Source organism: Phyllobates terribilis, unplaced genomic scaffold (assembly GCF_046119375.1).
Source record: "Phyllobates terribilis strain yellow unplaced genomic scaffold, ASM4611937v1 Scaffold_4__5_contigs__length_816908805, whole genome shotgun sequence".
NCBI classification, from domain to species: Eukaryota; Metazoa; Chordata; class Amphibia; order Anura; family Dendrobatidae; genus Phyllobates; species Phyllobates terribilis.
The window spans coordinates 353878864-353899752 of NW_027362764.1; positions in this window are offsets into that span (position 1 = coordinate 353878864).

Sequence of the window (20889 nt, forward strand, 5' to 3'; positions counted from 1 at the left end):
CCCCTCTTAAAGGGGCCGCACGCGCCGTCCTAAGGAGTCCCCAGCCAATGGCCGGAGGACTTCACCATATATAAGGCACCTCCTCCAAAATGGAGGTGCCCGAGCAATGTTGTTGCACTGTTCACTACTCTGCTTCAGCCCTCAGGTCCCGTTGCCTGTTACCTGCCAGTTACCTGCCAGTTTCCTGCCCGATTCCTGCCTGTCATCCGCTTTCCTGCTTGCTAGCCTGAGGTCCGACGGTCTGCCTTCCGACACCTGTCAGTCTGTCTATGGACCAGCTTGCCCGCTCACCTGGGAGCGCTCACCTGCTACCTGTCCGTTAGCCTACCTGGAGGCTCCGCCGTCACGTGCTGTGACCATCTGCCTGTCCAGAGACTCTTGCCTGCTCACCTGGGAGCGCTCATCTGCTACCTGCCAGTTAGCCTACCTGGAGGCTCCGCCGTCACATGCTGTGACCACCTGCTTATCCAGAGACTCTCGCCTGCTCACCTGGGAGCACACACCTGCCATCCGCCTGCTAGCCTACCTGGAGGCTCAGCCGTCACAGGTTGTACCAACCCTACACCCAGAGACTGCCCCGGTCACTTGCTGTGACCTCCTGCCCGTTTACCCAGAGACTGCCCCGGTCACTTGCTGTGACCTCCTGCCCGTTCACCCAGAGACTGTCCCGGTCACCTGCTGTGACTACCTGCCCATCTTCCCTAGTCACCACCCGCTTCCTTACAAGGATCGCCCCCCTTGTATAGTTGCTCAGAGGTTCCGCCTCCCAGACCCGTTACACCCTGTAGCTATATCGTGTTGGATGATTCTGTATAGTCATAGCACATGAATGAGCATTTGTGACGAAATTGTTTCCAATAAAATGGCACTTTTGACTACAACATGGCGGCGTGCATGCTCAAACAATAGAACCATAATATTCCTTATTTCACATGCACACTGTGGCTCCCAGGACACTGAAAGCAGCACAGATGTGCATAGCTCCCAACCATCCCGGCTTCCATGGAACTGTCCCGCTTTGTGGGCTCAGTCCCGCATCCGTCACAACTGTTTCCCCAGCATCTATACTTACATCCTCATCGCTCTGCAGCTCCTCCTCTGGGGGGCAGGGCCAATCATCTCTTAATTTATGCATTAAGTTATACATTCACATACTCTCACTCCTGTTATCTGTCTCAACCAGGATGCAAACTCACAAGTCACACCATGCTTCCCAACGCTCACAGGCTGTGTGCTCTAACCACTGAGCTACAGCCTGTAATGATAACAATAGGAGATTTTGGTTATCTTGACTCTACATTGCAATGAGTCCAGTAGCAGAGTATACAGCTCCATAGAAATACATTGTATATATAACAATGTATTTTTATGGTGGCTGTATACTGAGCTGAAAAAAAATATTTATCTTGCTCCTATAAGGCTATAAGCCCAAGCTCCGTAATGGCAGCGTTTTGGATGCTGCTCACCTGCGCTGCATCCAAAATGCTGTGTTCTACATTAGAAGCACAGTGGATGGATTTATAGAAATCCCACGCCCACTGTGCTTATGTTTGACGCTGTGTACACTCGCCAGCAACGTGGATTTACAAGCTGTAGCACGTCAATTTCTGTTGCGGAGACCCTGGTCTCCACTATGAAATTTCCGAAATAGAATCATATTGGATGCAGTAACTCCACATGGTTCAGTGAACACATGCGGATTTATCTGCGTGATTATAACGCAGTGCTTTGGACGCAGCGAGAATACACTGTGTCCAAAGCACTGCGGTTTCTGATCATGGTAATGTAGCCTAAAAGTATTAAAAATAATAAGCAATTAATTTTTTTTTTTTTTCAGTGTCTACTCAGGTCTTGAATTCACCACCATCACATTAGAGGTAGATGAGAACCTTAGTGTGTTGAGCCACAAGTAGTGTTAGGCGAACCCAAACAGTAAAGTTCGGCATTCGTACCGAACATCTACCGTTCAGTCCCGGACCCCGAACACAGACTTCCTCTGGAAGTCCGTGTAACTGTTCGGGTGTTTTCCGCGCTGTCACGTGCATGATAGCGCAGAAAACACAGGCTCTGATCGCGGTAATTTCATTACGCGATCAGAGCGCTGTGACATCATGCTGACAGGTGTCAGCATGATGCCACAGCTGTCAAAGTGACCTGGTTTCCCACGCTGTCACTTGCGTGACAACGCAGGAAACACAGGCTCTGATTGCGGTAATTGCATTACCGCCGTCAGAGTGCTGTGGCATCATTATGACAGGCGTCAGCATGATGCCACAGCAGTGACAGATGACCCGCGGTAAATAGCTTACCGCGGGTCATAGGCGCCGGCTGATAAGTACTACTACCACCATCAGCTGGCACTTTCTGCCATAGGAAACAGCGGGCACAGGCGCCACTGGATGGGAGCAGTAGCCTCTCATCCGCTGGCGTCTATGGTCTGCTGAGTGTAAAAAAAAGAAATGTTCAAATTATTAACAAAATATTAAAATAAAAATAAAACACATTATACTCACCTACACCTTGGCCCCGATGTTCTCCACACCTGCAAAAAACAAAAAATCAAAAAACACCATATGCTCACCTTACAGCTACTCCCGAAGCCCTTGATCTCCTGTAATAAAAGTAAAATAATAAACCAACCTCATCCTCACCTTTCCGAAGTCCAAATAACGAGCGTCCCATGAAGATTCCATGAACAGAGCGGCCACACTGTATGTGACCGCTCTGTTCATTCGCCGGCAATACACTGACTCAGTGTATTCCCTGCAAATGAGGTCAGCGCAAGCGCAGTGAGTATTTTCCCGTGCATGCAATGAGTTTAACTCAGCTCAACAAAGACAGCAGCAGTTACACCTGTCAGCATGATGTCACAGCGCTCTGATCGCGGTAATGCAATTACCACGATCAGAGCCTGTGTTTCCTGTACTGTCACGCAAATGACAGTGCGGGAAACCAGGTAAATTCGGGTACCCCATTCACATGAATGGGGTCCGTGTTTGTGTTCGGGGTTCGGGTACTGTTCTGGTACCCGAACCCAAACTTTAAAAAAACTGTTCGGTGTTCGGGTATATTAGCCGAACCCAAACAGTGACGGGTTCGCCCATCACTAGCCACAAGCTGCAGTGGTGCAATGAGTAGGATTTCATGTACTTGATCTGTACTGCAGACTATGACTAGGTTGATAGAACTGATAGAAATACACTGCTGTGTATAATGTATGGATTTTTATTCTACAGGGAGAATCCATGTATGTGCCCACGTTGCGTACCATCCTGCAGCCTCGACACTGTGGAATAGCCGCCGGCGGCTTCCACTCAATATGCAAATGAGTAGCGCCATTTTTTTTTTTTCACCTGCGGACTTTCGTCATAGATTATAGGTCTATGGAGAAAGCCCGCATGTGGACCCACAAGAGGCATTGACATGCTGTGGTCTGGAAAGACGCACCACATGTCAATTTCCGCGGGTGCACGGAGACCCATAGTGGGCATGGGATTTCTAGAAATCCATCCACTATGCTGTAACTTTGCAAATGCATTGAGCTGTAGGTAGGATTGCTGCTAAAGGGGGAAAAAAAAAAAAAAAAAAACCTCTTTGAATCTTCTTCCTTAGCGAGTGTAAACGATCTGAGTGTGACCGGAGCGTAAGTGCAAACGGAAGTGTGTGACTTGTTTTTCAGTGAATAGGTAATTGGGAATCCTGCAGAAAATACCTGTGTGAATTGCTGTGAGTTGTTGAATTGTGAACTGCTGAGTGCTTTTCTACCTGTTTAGTTTTATTGGGCTTTTTAAAACCTATTTTCTCTCTACAGTCTCTTATTTTACTACCTGTGTATTTAAGGGTTAACTACATTGCACTTAAATCCTGAGGTGTAGCTATACTCACAAGGGGTTAATTAATGGTGAGGGGTCATAATTAAGGGTTTATAAGGGGCAGCTCGTTGGGGCATCCAGTCCTTTGGAAGTGCATTGAGCTGTAGGTTGGATTGCTGCTAAAGGGGAAAAAAACAAACAAAAAAAAAACTCTTTAAATCTTCTTACTTAGCGAGTGTGAACGAGCTGAGTGTGACCGGAGCGTGAGTGCAAACGGAAGTAATTGTGTGACTTGTTTTTCAGTGACTTTGGATTCAGGGAGTTTGGAAGGGAGGAATTTGGACTGAATTGCTGTCTGTATTTTATTATTTCTTTACATTTCTTTTTACTTAACATTTCTGTCTAGTGCAATCCCCATTAGGAAATGAGCTCCATTACTGACAATGCTATCCAGTGTACATCTTGCCACATGTATGCAATCCTTGAACAGCCGGTCGTGGGTGCATACTGCTGTGCGAGATGTGTGCACATTGTGCGTTTGGAAGCCCAGGCACTGGATCTAAATGAGCAGCTGGCAACACTGTGATCCATTGACAATATGGAAAGGAGTCTGCTGCTCACTGAGCAGCTGCTCACTGCGGTAGATGTGGGGGAGGGTAGTAGTAGGGAGCTGCAGGACAGTGAGGCAGCTAGCTGGGTGACAGTTAGAAGGGGGGGTAGAAGAAAGAGTGCCAGGGAGGCTAGTCCTGATCTGGCACACCCCAATAAGTTTGCAAAGTTGGTAGATGAGGGGGGTGTCGGTACAGGGGTAGCACTGCAGCAGCAAGGCATGTCCTCTGAAAGTCGGAGGAGTGTCAGCTCCAGTAAAGAGGGAAATAGAGTAGGGCAGGCCAGGCAGGTGCTGGTAGTGGGGGACTCAATTATTAGGGGAACAGATAGGGCAATCTGTCACAAAGACAGGGATCATCGAACAGTGTGCTGCCTACCTGGCGCTCGAGTCCGGCACATCGCTGATCGGGTTGACAGATTACTGGGAGGGGCTGGTGAGGACCGAGAGGTCATTGTGCACATTGGCACAAATGACAAAGTTAGAGGTAGGTGGAAGGTCCTTAAAGATGATTTCAGGGAATTAGGCTGCAAGCTTAAAGCAAGGACCTCCAAGGTGGTATTCTCTGAAATACTACCTGTACCACGTGCCACACCAGAGAGGCAACGGAAGATAAATAAGTGGCTCAGGAATTGGTGTAGGAAGGAGGGGTTTGGGTTCCTGGAGAACTGGGCCGACTTCTCAGTTGGCTACAGGTTCTATGCTAGGGACGGGCTGCACCTCAATGGGGAGGGTGCAGCTGTGCTGGGGGAGAAAATAGCTAGAAGGTTGGAGGAGTGTTTAAACTAGGGATTGGGGGGGGGGGTATTCATTTTATAGGTGGAGAACATAGTGTATAAACAGCAGCCAACATATCAAATAACCAAAAAACTGGGTTAGAGTCCCGGATAACCGGGCCTTACCCAGACAGCCTACTCACAGCATATATAAAACTAAAATGAAACTAGGAGTATAAATGGCTTACAAAAGAAGATTGTTTATTAATAGATAAATATACAGTACACAAATTCATTATAAATATCATAAGTGTAGGAAAGGGGAAAAAAAAAAAAGTGCAAAGTGCCTAAACCAGGGTCCCCAAAAGTTCACTGCATCCCATCCCAAATGCTGAGGAAGTTGCGGCCATCAAAATTTTTTTTTTCCCCTTTCCTACATATTTATAATGAATTTGTGTACTGTATATTTATCTATTAATAAACAATCTTCTTTTGTAAGCCATTTATACTCCTAGTTTCCTTTTGGTTTTATATAGTGCAGATAGTGACCTGGGCACAAATAAAGAAATTGGGGGTGGGGTTAGAACAGTGAATATAGTAAGAAGGAATAGAGGTACAGAGAGATACATAAAATACATGTACACTAATGCCAGAAGCCTCACCAACAAAATGGAGAAATTAGAATTAATTTTGTTGGAAAATAATTATGACATGGTGGGGATATCTGAGACATGGCTGGATGAGAGCCATGACTGGGCAGTTAGTTTACAGGGCTATAGTCTGTACGGTCATTTCTGAACAAGCAAGCGAAGGGGGGGGGGGGGTGTTTATATGTAAAATCATCCTTAAAACCCATCTTGCATGAGAATATATGTGAATCTAATGAAAATGTAGCGTACCTGTGGGTGGAGATAAGGGGAGGGGGATAAATAATAAATTACTGATAGGAATTTGTTATAAGTCTCCAAAAATAATGGAAGCAGCGGAGAATATCCTCATAAAGCAAATAGATGAAGCAGCGACTCAAGGAGAAGTCATTATTATGGGGGACTTCAACTACCCTGAAATACATTGGGGAACAGAAACCTGCAGTTCAAGCAAAGGTAATATGTTTTTGACAACTATGAGAGACAATTATCTTTCACAACTGGTTCAGGACCCAACAAGAAGGGGAGCACTGCTAGACCTAATATTAACCAACAGGCCAGACCGCATATCAAATATATGAGTTGGGGGTCACTTGGGTAATAGTGATCACAAAATAATAAGTTTTCATATATCCTTTAATAAGATGTGTAGTAGAGGGGTTACAAGGACACTAAACTTCAGGAAGGCAAATTTCCAACGGTTGAGAGATGATCTTAGTGCCATAAACTGGGACGATATCCTGAGACATAAAACTACACAAAGCAAATGGGAGACATTTATTAGCATCCTGAATAGGACCTGTGCACAATATATACCCTATGGAAATAAACATGCTAGAAATAGGAGGAAACCACTATGGCTAAATAGACCTGTAAGGGGCGTAATAAGTGACAAAAAGAAAGCATTTAGAGAACTAAAACAAGTAGGTAGTGATGAGGCATTAAATAAATATAGAAAATTAAATAAATTCTGCAAAAACCAAATCAAGGCAGCAAAGATTGAGACAGAGAGACTCATTGCCAGAGAAAGTAAAAATAATCCCAAAATATTCTTTAACTACATAAATAGTAAGAAACTAAAAAAATGATAGTGTTGGCCCCCTTAAAAATAGTCTGGGTGAAATGGTGGATGAGGATGAGGAAAAAGCCAATATGCTAAATGATTTTTTTTCAACAGTATTTACACAAGAGATGCTATACTAGAGTATCTGAAGAAGAATAACCTCATGACCCAATATCAACATGGGTTTACGAGGGACCGTTCCTGTCCAACTAATCTGATCAGCTTTTATGAAGAGGTAAGTTCCGGACTGGACCAAGGAAATGCAGTGGATGTTGTGTATATGGACTTTTCAAAAGCTTTTGATACGGTTCTACACAAAAGGTTGATACATAAAATGAGAACAATGGTGATAGGGTTAAGAACTGGCTCAGTGATAGGAAACGAAGGGTGGTTATTAATGGAACACACTCAGACTGGGTCTCAGCTAACAGTGGGGTACCACAGGGGTCAGTATTGGGCCCGCTTCTTTTTAACATTTATTAATGACCTTGTAGGGGGCATACAGAGTAGTATTTCAATATTTACAGATGACACTAAACTCTGCAGGGTAATCAATACAGAGGAAGACAATTTTATATTATAGGAGGATCTATGTAAACTAGAAGCTTGGGCTGATAAATGGCAAATGAGCTTTAATGGGGATAAATGTAAGGTAATGCATTTGGGCAGAGGAAATAAAATGTTTAATTATATGCTTAATTGTAAAACACTGGGCAAAGCTGTCACTGAAAAAGACCTGGGTGTATTGGTGGACGACAAGCTCATGTTTGGTGGCCAGTGTCAGGCAGCTGCTGCAAAGGCAAATAAAATAATGGGATGCATTAAAAGAGGCATAGATGCTCATGAGGAGAACATAATTTTACCTCTATACCAGTCATGAGTGCGACCACACTTAGAATACTGTGTACAGTTCTGGTCTCCAGTGTATAAGAAAGACATAGCTGAACTAGAGCGGGTGCAGAGAAGAGCGACCAAGGTTATTAGAGGACTGGGGGGTCTGCAATACCAAGACAGGTTATTACACTTGGGGTTATTTACTGTGGAAAAACGAAGGCTTAGGGGTGATCTTATTACTATGTACAAGTATATGTGGGGACAGTACAAAGACCTTTCTACTGATCTTTTTACTCTGAGGCCTGAGACGGGGACAAGGGGGCATCTTCTACGTCTGGAGGAAAGAAGGTTTAATCATAATCACAGACGGGGATTCTTTACTGTAAGAGCAGTGAGACTATGGAACTCTCTGCCGCATGATGCTGTAATGAGTGATTCACTACTAAAATTTAAAAAGGGCATGGATGCCTTTCTTGAAAAGTATAATATTTCAGGTTATATATACTAGATTCCTTGATAGGGCGTTGATCCAGGGAACTAGTCTGATTGTCGTATGGAGTCAGGAAGGAATTTTTTCCCCAGCCTTATTCTGGATCAACATGTTAGGCTATGGGTTGAACTAGATGGACTTAGTCTTCCTTCAACCTTAAAAACTATGTTGCTATGTTACTATGTAACATCCGGACGCTGCAAGTTTGACGCTGTATAAACATGCAGCATCAAACCCGCAGCGGCTCCGGATCGTGTGCACATACCCTAAGAGATTTTTTCATCTTATAAAATTACTAAAAAAATAATAATGAAATACACTTAATAATGAAAAAAAAAGTTATTTTTAATGCGTTTATCACAAATCAGCAAAAAATGAAGACATATTTGGTGCTCCTGTAATCGTAACGACCCGCACATCACAGTGATTAGATTATTTACGGCGTAATTTATATTTTTCTTTATTAAATCCATAAAAATGTAATAAAACGGTAATGCTGAGGAGGTGTTCACACGTAGCGTAAATGCTGCGTTCTTTCTGCTGCTTTTTTTCTTTTTTTTCTGCAGGTGTCCGCACCGGCGTCACAGTAACAATATTCTCTGATTATGGCGTCTTTGCTGCTTTTCTTTTACACGTTTTCCTGCTTATTTGATGCGATTTTGGGGAAGATATGAAGCAGAGTTTTTAATGCTTTTTAACACTACAGAAAAGCTTTGATCCTTATTGTGGAGTTCGGTGCGGATCCTGCAGAAAACACAGTATTTCTGCAACGTATGAACACGGCCTTACAGACACAAAAAAGCCGCATGTCGTATAGTGACACTACATAAATATGAGAAAGTTCTGGCGGCTCCGACTGTGAATGAGGAACAAAAAAATAATCCACAACTAGAGAAGAGCAGGACGCACAGATGACGTCGCGCTGTCCTGGGTGATCAAAAGCCGCCGGGATGGTTATAGATTCATGGCCTCCTGTCCAGCAGCCAAGTCGCTCTGATCTGGACGCTGGGCCAGAGACCCGGGAATGCATCCCCTCATCTCTAGTCCCAATTGTCACGGATACAACCGACAGTCCTGGATTTGGGTCTATGCCCTGCAGTCTCGGCCATCTGCTGAATTTCCCTCAGTACCAGCGCCCCTCTGACAACTCCTCCTGCCAGGGGAGAAAAAGAAATGATAAATGGGCATGGATTGAGCTATGGCCAGGGGCGTGGCCAAAATGTGCCGCAGTGTGCTACGCGCTCCGCATGATGTCCCTCTTTCTGTTTTTAAAAAGTTGGGAGGTATGGATGTGTTTCTTATGAATGGTGGGGTCATAAATATAATTATGTACACATGAGATTTTCTTCAATTAAGATGTATTGTACCTGCACTTATTGAATTTGATATTGAATGTGTGTTTTCTGAGGTATTAAGTATATCTGAGCACATGTAGTTTGCACAATTCATTTTATGCATACATGTATTGTAATGCAGCAGCTTGCTAGCATTACTGTAAATGGTCCAGGATGTGTTTACCGGACCATGTACCTTCCCCTTTAACTGACTGGTCACATGACTGTGACATCACACAGGTCCTGTATGCACAGTAAAGCTCTGTACACATGACTGGGACAGCACACAGGACCTATACACACAGCTGACTGATCACATGACTGTGACATCAGCAAGGTCCAGTCAGTATGTGGCTGTCTGTGCACAGCATATATAAACCCTGCTTAATTTGAGACAGGTGTGTTCGGTGTGAGGCGTGAGGCCTGTGCTCCATGTGTGTGGGACACCGTTTGTGAGAGGCCTAGTGAGGCCGAGAGTGAAGCCTGGCAGCCTGAAAGGCCAAGCCTGGATCCGGTACGTGGATGTCAGTGGCCTTTGAGGGACAGCCGGCTTGTTGAGGAACCCTGAAAGGCGCAGGCTGGATGTCAAGTGTGGAAGACATACCAGTAGCCTACGAGGGGATGACGGCTAGAGACCCCTACCTGGGAAGCCACAAAGCCACAGTGGTGGCAAGCGTAATGGACTGAGACAGCTAAACCCGGCAAAGGTAATACCCTGTGCTATATGGACATTGTGATATGAACATTGCTATTTTTACCTTGCCGTAAGCTGTAACCTGGAGCAAGTGGGCCGGTGTGCCACTTGGCTCATGAACATTGTGTTAATGTGTGTAAACATGCCGGTGGGGGACTAAGATGAACTGTGTGGACTTGTGGTTTATGAAGTAATAAACTGCTGAGCATTGTTTATAAATGGAAAGACATTGCACGTGTGCATTGATTGTCGCAGCAAAGCGAGTATTCCCCATTATGATGACTAGTGCTGCCTTACATATGGTTCGAGAGTGCGGGCAACGGCAGCCCGGGTTGCTAGCGGCAACGACAACCCGGTTGCTAGCGTCAATGGCACAGGACGACGAGTGTGGATAAAGCATCTTGCGGCAACTCGGCGGGGTTGCGAAGATTGGCGTCGCACTCAAACCTGGTTTGCTGTGGCTCGGCGGGGCTCACGAAGTTTAAAGCATCTTGCGGCAACTTGGCGGGGTTGCGAAGATTATCGTCGCACTCAAACCTGGTTTACGGTGTCTCGGCAGGGCCACGAATATTTTTCCGGGAGAGCGGTGAAGTGCTAGTGTGAACAGCGTACCGCGATGGCTGTGAGCAAAGCAGCAGATCTATCTGGAGCTGTTGAGCAGTTGAAGGGCTGGTTGGGACCGGAGCAGGTATTTGGGAAACTTTTACTGGACATGGTGCAGGAACCGCAGGAGCTGAGGGCACCATATGGAATGGCGGCAGTGGACCATTCTATGGACTCTCCGGGGACGCCAGTGTTGTCCCAGAGTGCCCGGGGAGGTGGTAAGAGATGTTGTGAACTGAGTCCTAAGACTACTGCTGATTTTTTGTGTAAAAATTACCCTGCCGGTGTGGTTGTTAAAAAGGGGGCGGAGTCTAAAAAAGGGGCGGATTTTCACAAGAGTGTGGAGTGTAGAAAACTGAAAATTGTTCCTGGTTGTGGGTTGGTACCTCCTAAAAATGACAATGTGACCGTTGATAACGGGGTAACTCCAGTAGAAGGGGGTGACGTCAAAGTGGGAGGTGACCTGTTAGTCCACAACACCATGGGGAGTGACACAGACCCCGTAGCTGACTGACACTATGAAAGTAAAAAGTGAGTTCAGTCAGGAGGGGCTAGACGAGGGGAGAGAGTCCCCCTCTCGTCGTCGACGGCGCAAGGGCCACAAAAAGGTTGCTCCGATAGTACTCCCTGAAAATGAAAATAAAGAGAATATAGTACTGTGTGGATCCTCCTTTAGAGGTAGAAGAGGAGATGACGTTGCCAGTAGCAACCTCCGGTACGGTACTGAGACTGACGAGTCAGGATCCGACAGCCCTGAAAGGGGAGGCGGCCAGTCATGACCAAGAGGTGGAGCCTATCAGGCCGCAGTGTCAGATTGACGTGCAGCAGTTATGTGGAAACCTGGGGAACGTGTCCTCAGACCAGCTGAACCTGGAGTCTGAGCAGCAGAAAATATACCAGGTTATGAGGAACTGGCAGCGAGACATGGAGGGAAGCAAAGCGGAAATTAACCATTGGAAGGAAATGTTCTACGGAATTAAGGAAGACCGCCGCAAAATCAAGGAGGAGGTTTTTCAATTACAGATTGACAAAGCGGTGTGTGAAGATGAGTTTTGCGAGGTGAAAGATCGCTTCTCCCTGGTACAGTTAGAGCTGTCTGCCCTCAAAGAGGCTCTGCAGCATGAAGTTGCTGGGCGTGAACAAAACCTAGAACGATTGCGTGAACAGTTCAACCAGGAGCTGTGTGACTCCAAGAAGGAGTGTGATGAAAAGTTCAGTATGGAACTGCAACAACTTAAGAGAGATTATGAGGATCTCCTCAAGGTAAAAGAAAAACTAGAGGAGGATAAGGTGGGTGCAGAGCAAGTGCGCCAAGTGGGTGAGACCACTCTGCAAGACACCCGTGAGGAGAATGATTATCTCCATGGAAAGACCCTAGGTCTGGAAGCTCAGGTGAAGGAGCTACAGATGTCCTGTGAAACTCTCCAGAGGGCAGAGACGTGTCTTAAAGAAACAGTCAGCAAGATGGAAGCTGAGCGGAAAAAGATGGAGGAGTCCATCGGAGAAGCCACAGACCAGGGCCAGGAGTTGGCCGCTGGTGAGGGGAAGTGTGAAGCAGATACCTCCTCGAGTGATGCGAGCTTGGATGATTTGGTGGAAGTAAGAGCCAAGATCAGGGAGCTCAAGGAATTGCTTCAGGCCCATTTGAAGCAAGAGAGGTCTGAGAGAACTCTACTGTTAAAAGAGCAGTTGAAGCAGGAAGAGCTTCAGAGACGGGCCGCTGAGAGGCGAGTGATGGAACTAGAGGAAGAGGTTTCCGGGCTCAAAAGTCGCCTGACAAAGTATCACTCGGTGAGCGAGGCCTCCTTGGAGAAGGAAAAGGGCAAACACGTTGTACTCACTCCCTTGTACCATGAGAAGGTGGACCCGAGGAGAGCTAAGAGCAGAGTAACAGAAGATAAATATGAAGTGGAAGTGGTCAAGACGAAAATTCGTGAATTTGTAGCTGTGAGTCAGCTCAGGGTAAGCATACAGGGGGAAGAAGCTGAAAGTCAGTTGTCCCTGAACCCTGAGCTAGTTGATCGTCTGGAAACCACTGGTGAGACCGAAACGTCTTGGTATAAATGCCTCGTAGATGTACCCGAGGATTTGAGGGAAGAATGCACCCGTGAGTCCGTGCATGAAGAGTTTAAGAAGGCTGTGGGAGCCTGTAAGGTGTACTTGACCTCCGAAGCTAAACAGCTGGTGGTTCTGTCCATGACCGAAGTCACAGTGAAGAGGGTGGCGATCCTAAGTGATATGCATTGGCGATGTATTCGCACGAAGCGGTTTCTCCGGTTGAAGACGGAACAAGCCGTTAGACAACTGGAACTGATGAGGAAAGCTCACAGTATGCGTGAAGAGGTCATCCGGGTGCCTCATGTTCTGGTGAGAAAGCTCATTGGGAGAAGCGGTCGAGCCATGCAGATGATGGTCAAGAAGTCTGGTGTGGTGAAAGTAAGCAGTCCCCGTCATCATCAGGACTGGATACCAGACGAAGACGGCATGGTGTCCTTCTCTGCTGTAGGAACAGAAGAAAGCCTAGAATATATACGCATGCTGATTGAGTACCGAGTGACCTACCTGCAGGAGGTAGAACAATTGAATCTCGCTAGACTGCGAGTAGATAGACAGCATCATCTGAGCAGCAGAAGATGGAAGCCGTCTAGAAATAGTGAGACCCGACAGAGAAAGGGCCCCCTAAATAACAGAACTGCTACAGCTGGAGTTAGGGACCTTTCAAGATGTCCTGAGAGTAGTGGGCGTGGGTTTAGAGGTAGTGAGACCTCCAGTAACTCAGGTTTGAGCAGCCCATACAAACGACCCCATAGAGGACGGGACAGTACGAAGTCGACCCGGACCTTAGATACCAGGGCATGTGAGTCACACCGCTGTATGACTGACCGCTGGGAGCGGGGGAGGTCTGACAAGATTATGACTGACCGCTGGGAGCGGGGGAGACCTGGCAAGGTTACGACCCGGAAAGGTGACCTGACGAAGTCAGTGACAGTGACAAATGGTAGGTCCCTAAGGAATGGGCTAATGTCGTTGACTAAGGTTCCAGGGGCTGAGTAGCACAATTGTAAAGTTCATGGTCTCTATGTGAGCTGGGGGTTATAATGTTATTGTGTATATTATGTGTTCAACCCCACAAGTTTGAACAGAGGGGGGGGATATGGAATGCAGCAGCTTGCTAGCATTACTGTAAATGGTCCAGGATGTGTTTACCAGACCATGTACCTTCCCCTTTAACTGACTGGTCACATGACTGACATCACACAGGTCCTGTATGCACAGTAAAGCTCTGTACACATGACTGGGACAGCACACAGGACCTATACACACAGATGACTGATCACATGACTGTGACATCAGCAAGGTCCTGTCAGTATGTGGCTGTCTGTGCACAGCATATATAAACCCTGCTTAATTTGAGACAGGTGTGTTCGGTGTGAGGCCTGTGCTCCATGTGTGTGGGACACCGTTTGTGAGAGGCCTAGTGAGGCCGAGAGTTAAGCCTGGCAGCCTGAAAGGCCAAGCCTGGATCCGGTGCGTGGATGTCATTGGCCTTTGAGGGAGAGCCGGCTTGTTGAGGAACCCTGAAAGGCGCAGGCTGGATGTCAAGTGTGGAAGACATACCAGTAGCCTACAAGGGGACGACGGCTAGAGACCCCTACCTGGGAAGCCACAAAGCCACAGTGGTGGGCAAGCGTAATGGACTGAGACAGCTAAACCCGGCAAAGGTAATACCCTGTGCTATATGGACATTGTGATATGAACATTGCTATTTTTACCTTGCCGTAAGCTGTAACCTGGAGCAAGTGGGCCGGTGTGCCACTTGGCTCATGAACATTGTGTTAATGTGTGTAAACATGCCGGTGGTGGACTAAGATGAACTGTGTGGACTTGTGGTTTATGAAGTAATAAACTGCTGAGCATTGTTTATAAATGGAAAGACATTGCACGTGTGCATTGATTGTCGCAGCAAAGCGAGTATTCCCCATTATGATGACTAGTGCTGCCTTACAGTATTTAAAATGTATGGATTTGTACATTAATTGTAATTTCATTGAAACACCTATATCAATTGTACAACATTGCAGTGAAGTGCAGTAATACTATATTATTATGATTATACCCTGAATTGACCATCATTACATATGTGGAAATATATCACTGAGGTTGTTTTTATAACTTATGCACTGAGCGAACGTTGACAACATTTTTATATTACCACACCTTATCATAGTTAACCAGACTGCACATTCTTATTATTTTTTGTGCAATTTTATAGTGGTTATTATGGACTCTCGGTATACTAAACTTGCCCAGGTGTTTGATGAATCCAACAACACCGGCAATAAACCCTCAGAAATCAAAGGGTTAATGAAACAACTTGAAAAATTATCCACCCAGGGACAACGCACCTGGTGGGATCACAATGCTCTAAAAAACTACCTTAAAAAGTGATGACTCCACGTGGGTTACGTATTAAAAAAATCCCAACCTATATTTTTTCTGAGGATTTTTCTGCCAAAAGGAACTGCATTTTGTCACAATGCTCTTTAAAACGGATGGAACTGATCATATCTCATGAACAGTCTGGATTACAATAGTTAAAAATGGATATAAACAAAACTAATGAGAACCTTCTTAAATTCAATGGCACCACTGAGTTTGATACTCTTTCCAAGAAAATGGCAGAAATGTAAAATCTCTTGAAGAATTCATAATGAAAACCAAAAAGTTTAAATTCAATAGAGACATTGTAGACTACAAAAACAACGAGGTGTATACTTGGAAAAATATACATGTGGATGAATTCCATACCAAGCCCATACTCAAACAACATGCAGCAAGAAAACACACAGATAATAAACGCCAAAAATCTGTCTTTTTCCTCTTCAGATTGTAACAGTACTGATTATGACACAGATACTTCTTATTGTGGCTCTGACACCAGATGTAGCCAATTTAAAGCCATGCCAAAAATGCAGGAGAAGGAGGGGGGCAGGAAAGGTAGAAGGAGAAAATATCCAATGAGGAACAGGAGAAGGAGGCATTACTTTTAGACAATACTCCATCTAGCGTCTTGATACTCATCCCTACAATCCTTTCCTCTGTCCAGATTAAAGTCCTTGAAAAAGGCCTGAACTTAGTTCCAAGTAGAGATTTTGACCTATTCCAGATAGTTAAAGCTGTAAACAGGTTCACCAGACTTCTCACCGTTAAAAGACATTTTTTCTGATAAACGAATGAAAGTCAATCTACTACTCTAATACTCCTCTTTCGGTACATGATACCTCTGCATTTTCCTTGAAAGAACCTAATGCTGTGTTAACTCTTATATTATTACAAGATGCAACAGACGTGCTGATTTGATTAAGGACAAGGACCTTGAAGTGACATCTAAAAATTCAACTTATAACCCCCTACAATCGAGGGTTCCATAACTGGATTTATTCCAAATGTTTGTAGAAAGAGATTTAAAACTACTTCATGAGCAGACTAAATAGTCCCATCGATATAGGAATTTAAGTACTGTTGAATTTAAAGCCATCAGTGACCTACAAGTGAATCTAAATCTAACAATACGACAATCTAACAAGGGGGGATGCATCGCTGTACTGGATACACAGTTGTATATTAAGCTGGTTAATGATATTCTCGGCTACACATCCACCTTTAAAATACTCCCATCTGATCCCGCTATCTCCTATAAATATGCATTATCTCAGGTTTTGGAGGAGGTATCAGATTGGGAGTCATTAACAACCAACTATATAGATGGCTCCTATCAGATTATACCGTACTAGTAGTGATGAGCAAGGCGAACACAGAGTATCTTCATTGTGTTCGGGTGTTATGTTTTCGACACTCTGTGTGCATCATTTGCGACTGTTTGACTGCATTAATACATGTGAGGTGCTGTTTGACAGATTTAATACATGTGAGGAATGCCTATAAAACAGTCGCAAATCATGCACACAGTAACGAAAACATAACACCCGAGCACACTGAAGATACCAGGTGTTCGCCCGAGCATGCTCGCTGAAAGAGTTAACAGAACATACTGGCTCATCACTATGTACTACCAATTATCCCGTACTACCAATTTTCCACGGTTTACCAAAAACCCACAAAGGGGTTTTTTCCACCTCCCCTTTGCCCAATTATTTCAGAGATTGGGTCTCTCAATGAGAAGCTAAGTAAATGAGTGGATGAACATCTTTAAACTCTTGTAACTAATAATAATAATAATAATCTTTATTTTTATATAGCGCTAACATATTCCGCAGCGCTTTAGAACCAAACTAGAACCAAAGGTTGAAAGACACCACTACTGTTTTGAATGTCTTTGATAAATTCATATGAAAAGATGGTTTCACGTTCGTAACATGTGATGTGGTGAACTTATACTCCATCATTCTTCACTATTTTGCCATTACTGCCATCCAATATCATTTGGATAGGTATAGTAATTACATACTGAATCTACAACAGTTTATTATGGCTCTTCGATATCTACTACATCATAACTTCTTTATGTTTAATTCCAGATTTTTTCTCCAGGTTCTGCTTGCCCTATTGGGTTTTATTTTTTCCCTATCTCTTGCTATTCTTTACATGTCCTGGTGGGAGGAAGCGTACATATTTTCTGACAACAACCCTTATTTAAAGGACATCAATTGGTTTGGAAGATTTGTGAAAGACCTCCTCTTCATGTGGCAAGGTGAACATACTGCCATCGCAGGCTTAAAGGGGTATTCCCATCTCCAAGATCCTATCACAATATGTAGTAGGTGTAATAATAATATTAGCAAATACCTACAATTAGAAATGTAGTATAGTATTTTTGATTCGCTATGCCACTTACCTCATGTGCAGGCATTGCAGGACCTTAGGTATCCACGGTTACGATCACTAGCAGCTAGCTAACAAACTGTCATTTTAACAGTGGACGTAACCACAGATACCTAAGGTCCTGCAATGCCTGCACTTGAGGAAAGAGACAGAGAATCAGAAACTATACTACATTTCTAATTGGAGGTATTTGCTAATATTATTATTATTACACCTACTACATATTGGGATAGGATCTTGGAGATGGGAATACCCCTTTAACTACGTACTTAAATTCAAATAAATTTAATCTTAGATTTACAGTTAGTAGCCCTAGTACAAAGAAACCGTTTCTGGACATATTTCTAATTGGTGACCCTAAAACCCACAAAGTGGAAACATCCCTCTTCAGGAAGGATATTTCTTAAAACAATCTTACTTTCTTCCGCTTCACATCCCCATCACACCATACGTTCAATACCCTATGGGGAATTTAGTCATGCCAGATGGATTTCTTCTATGCACAGCTCCTTTGTTAAAGAGAGTGCCAATATTAGTAAAAGCCTAACTGACAGAGGCTATAATTAGTGATGAGCGAGCATGCTCGCTACTGCTCGGTGCTCGCCCGAGCATCTCACTGCTCGAGATGCTCGGCGCTCGCCGATTATTTCCAGGTTGCTCAGACGGGAACTCAGGTCCCCTCCCTGCATGTTTGGCGCTCTTTAGAGAGCCAATGAACATGCAGGGATTGCCTGCCATGCACTGGAATGCCGTAGCCATGTTGGTTGTGGGCATTACAGTGATTGGCTGGCCGCACAGCGTCATCAGGTCTACATCAGACCTGGCGCTACCATGCTCGTCACAGTCACTCCGGATCAGACAGTGTAGGGAGAGATGCTGCTGAGCTACGGAGAGATTTGATTGTGTATTAGGTAGTGTAGGGAGAAAAACCATACATTACACATATCCATCTTAACAAACAGTCCTTCTGAGGACTAATCCATCTGCAGAGATATCAGGCAGACAGGGTGTATAGTCAAGCAGTGTATATAGCAGATTGCAGTGCATATAGCACAAGAGGCTCCATTCCAATTCTGCCTTCTGCTGCAGTTAGATATTTCTATACAAAGGCCCAGGTCTCAGGGGCCAGGAATACTTTTCTTTGGATCTTAATCCTCATTATTTGCTTAAAAAGCAATCCAGAGAACACCGTTTTTCTGTGCCATTTGCTTGTGTAGGGAGAGGTGCTGCTGTGTCAGGGACAGATTTGCTTGTGTATAAGGTAGTGTAGGGAGAAAAACCGTACATTACACATATACATCTTAACAAACAGTCCTTCTGAGAACTAATCCATCTGCAGAGATATCAGGCAGGCAGGGTGTATAGGCAGGCAGTGTATATAGCAAACTGTAGTGCATATAGCACAAGATGCTCCATTCCAATTCTGCCTTCTGCTGCTGTTAGATATTTCTATACAAAGGCCCAGGTCTCAGGGGCCAGGAATACTTTTCTTTTGATCTTAATCCTCATTATTTACTTAAAAAGCAATCCAGAGAACACCATTTTTTCTGCGCCATTTGCTTGTTGGCACTGCAGAATACAGCCAGGTCTTTTCCATATTAGAGTGCTAGAAATCCAGCTATTTAAAACTTTCCTCCATCAAACGGATCACATATACGTTGTTAGAAAATACTGCCATTTCTGGCCTCCATTAAAAATTTGCTTTAGTGTGTCAGTAAAGCAATTCACCGAAGTTTGCTGTTCAAACTACTTACCTACAGGCCAGGTATTTAAAACTCTGTTTTCTCTATCACACGGATCACATATAAGTTCGCTCCAAACTCATTTGTAGTGAGCGTGGAAGATACTGTCCTCCATTTAAAATGGGCAAGGTACGTGGCAAGGGATGGGGAACTGGATGTGATGGTAATGGTGCATGCAGAGGCCAAGTACAAGGCCGAGGGCAAGCCGAAATTGTGCCACAACAAACACCCACATCTTCTCGCCTGACCTTCCTGTCCTAATTTCTAGGGGACCGCAGCAAACCACTATTGAACCCAGAGCAGTGTCAAAAGGTTGTTGTTTGGATAGCGAATAATGCTTCCAGTCACTTAGCCACCACCACAACCCTGTCTTCCACACGGTCAAGTCTCAGTAGCCGTGAGTCTGGACCGCATATTCCTCACCCTGATCCTCCTTCCTCCCACCATGCCGAGTACACAGAGACAACTGATCCCACACTTGGACACCCTGAAGAGCTGTTCACTTTTCCATTTATAGATTCGGACCTCTCGCATGGTCCACTTGAAGAGGGGCAAGAGGAGATCGCGTGTAGCGATGCCCAAATATTTGAGCAGCCACGGTCTCACGAAGGTGACGGTGGGAAAGTGTCACAAGAGGTGGACGATGATGAGACACAATTGCCAGAAAGTCAGGAGGAGGACGAGGGTGCTGTTGTGCATGCAAGCCAATCCCCTGTCCATGGTGCATGTGAAGATGCCTCCTGCCCTGCACCTGTCGTTGCACACTCTCAAGTAGCAGCATCAGGAAGCACGTCCACGTCCTTGTCCCAGCGTAGCGTTCAGTTGTGCATACCCCAGTCCTTGGAACGCAAGCGCAAATACGCAGCCAACGCCCCACAGGCCACAGTACTAAATTCCCACATTTCACGACTGCTTGTGCTCAAAATGTTGCCTTTTAGACTTGTGGAGACGGAAGCATTATGCAACCTGATGGCGGCAGCCGTCCCTCGCAACTCTGTCCCCAGCCGCCACTATTTCTCCCGGTGTGCCGTCCCTGCATTACACAAGCACGTGTCCCAAAACATTAGCCATGCCCTCAATAACGCAGTTACTGGGAAAGTCCACCTAACCACAGACACGTGGACAAGTGCTTGTGGGCAGGGACTGTACATCTCGCTGACGGCACACTGGGTTAATATAGTGGAAAACGGGACCCAGTCGGACGTTGGGATGGAACACGTCCTTCTGACGCCAAGGATTGCGGGCCCTAGGTTAATCAGGGTTGCCCCAACAGTCTACAGCTCCTGCACCTCCTCCTCCTCCTCTTCTTCAGCCTCCATCTCCGAAATGACCACATCAGTCACAAGCTGGAAGCACTGCAGCACTGCCTCAGCCAAGCGGCAACAGGCTGAGCTGAAGCTACTATGCTTAGGTGACAAACCGCACAATGCTGAAGAGTTGTGGACAGCTCTTAAAGAGCAGGCAGATCTGTGGCTCACACCGCTGAACCTACAGCCAGGCATGG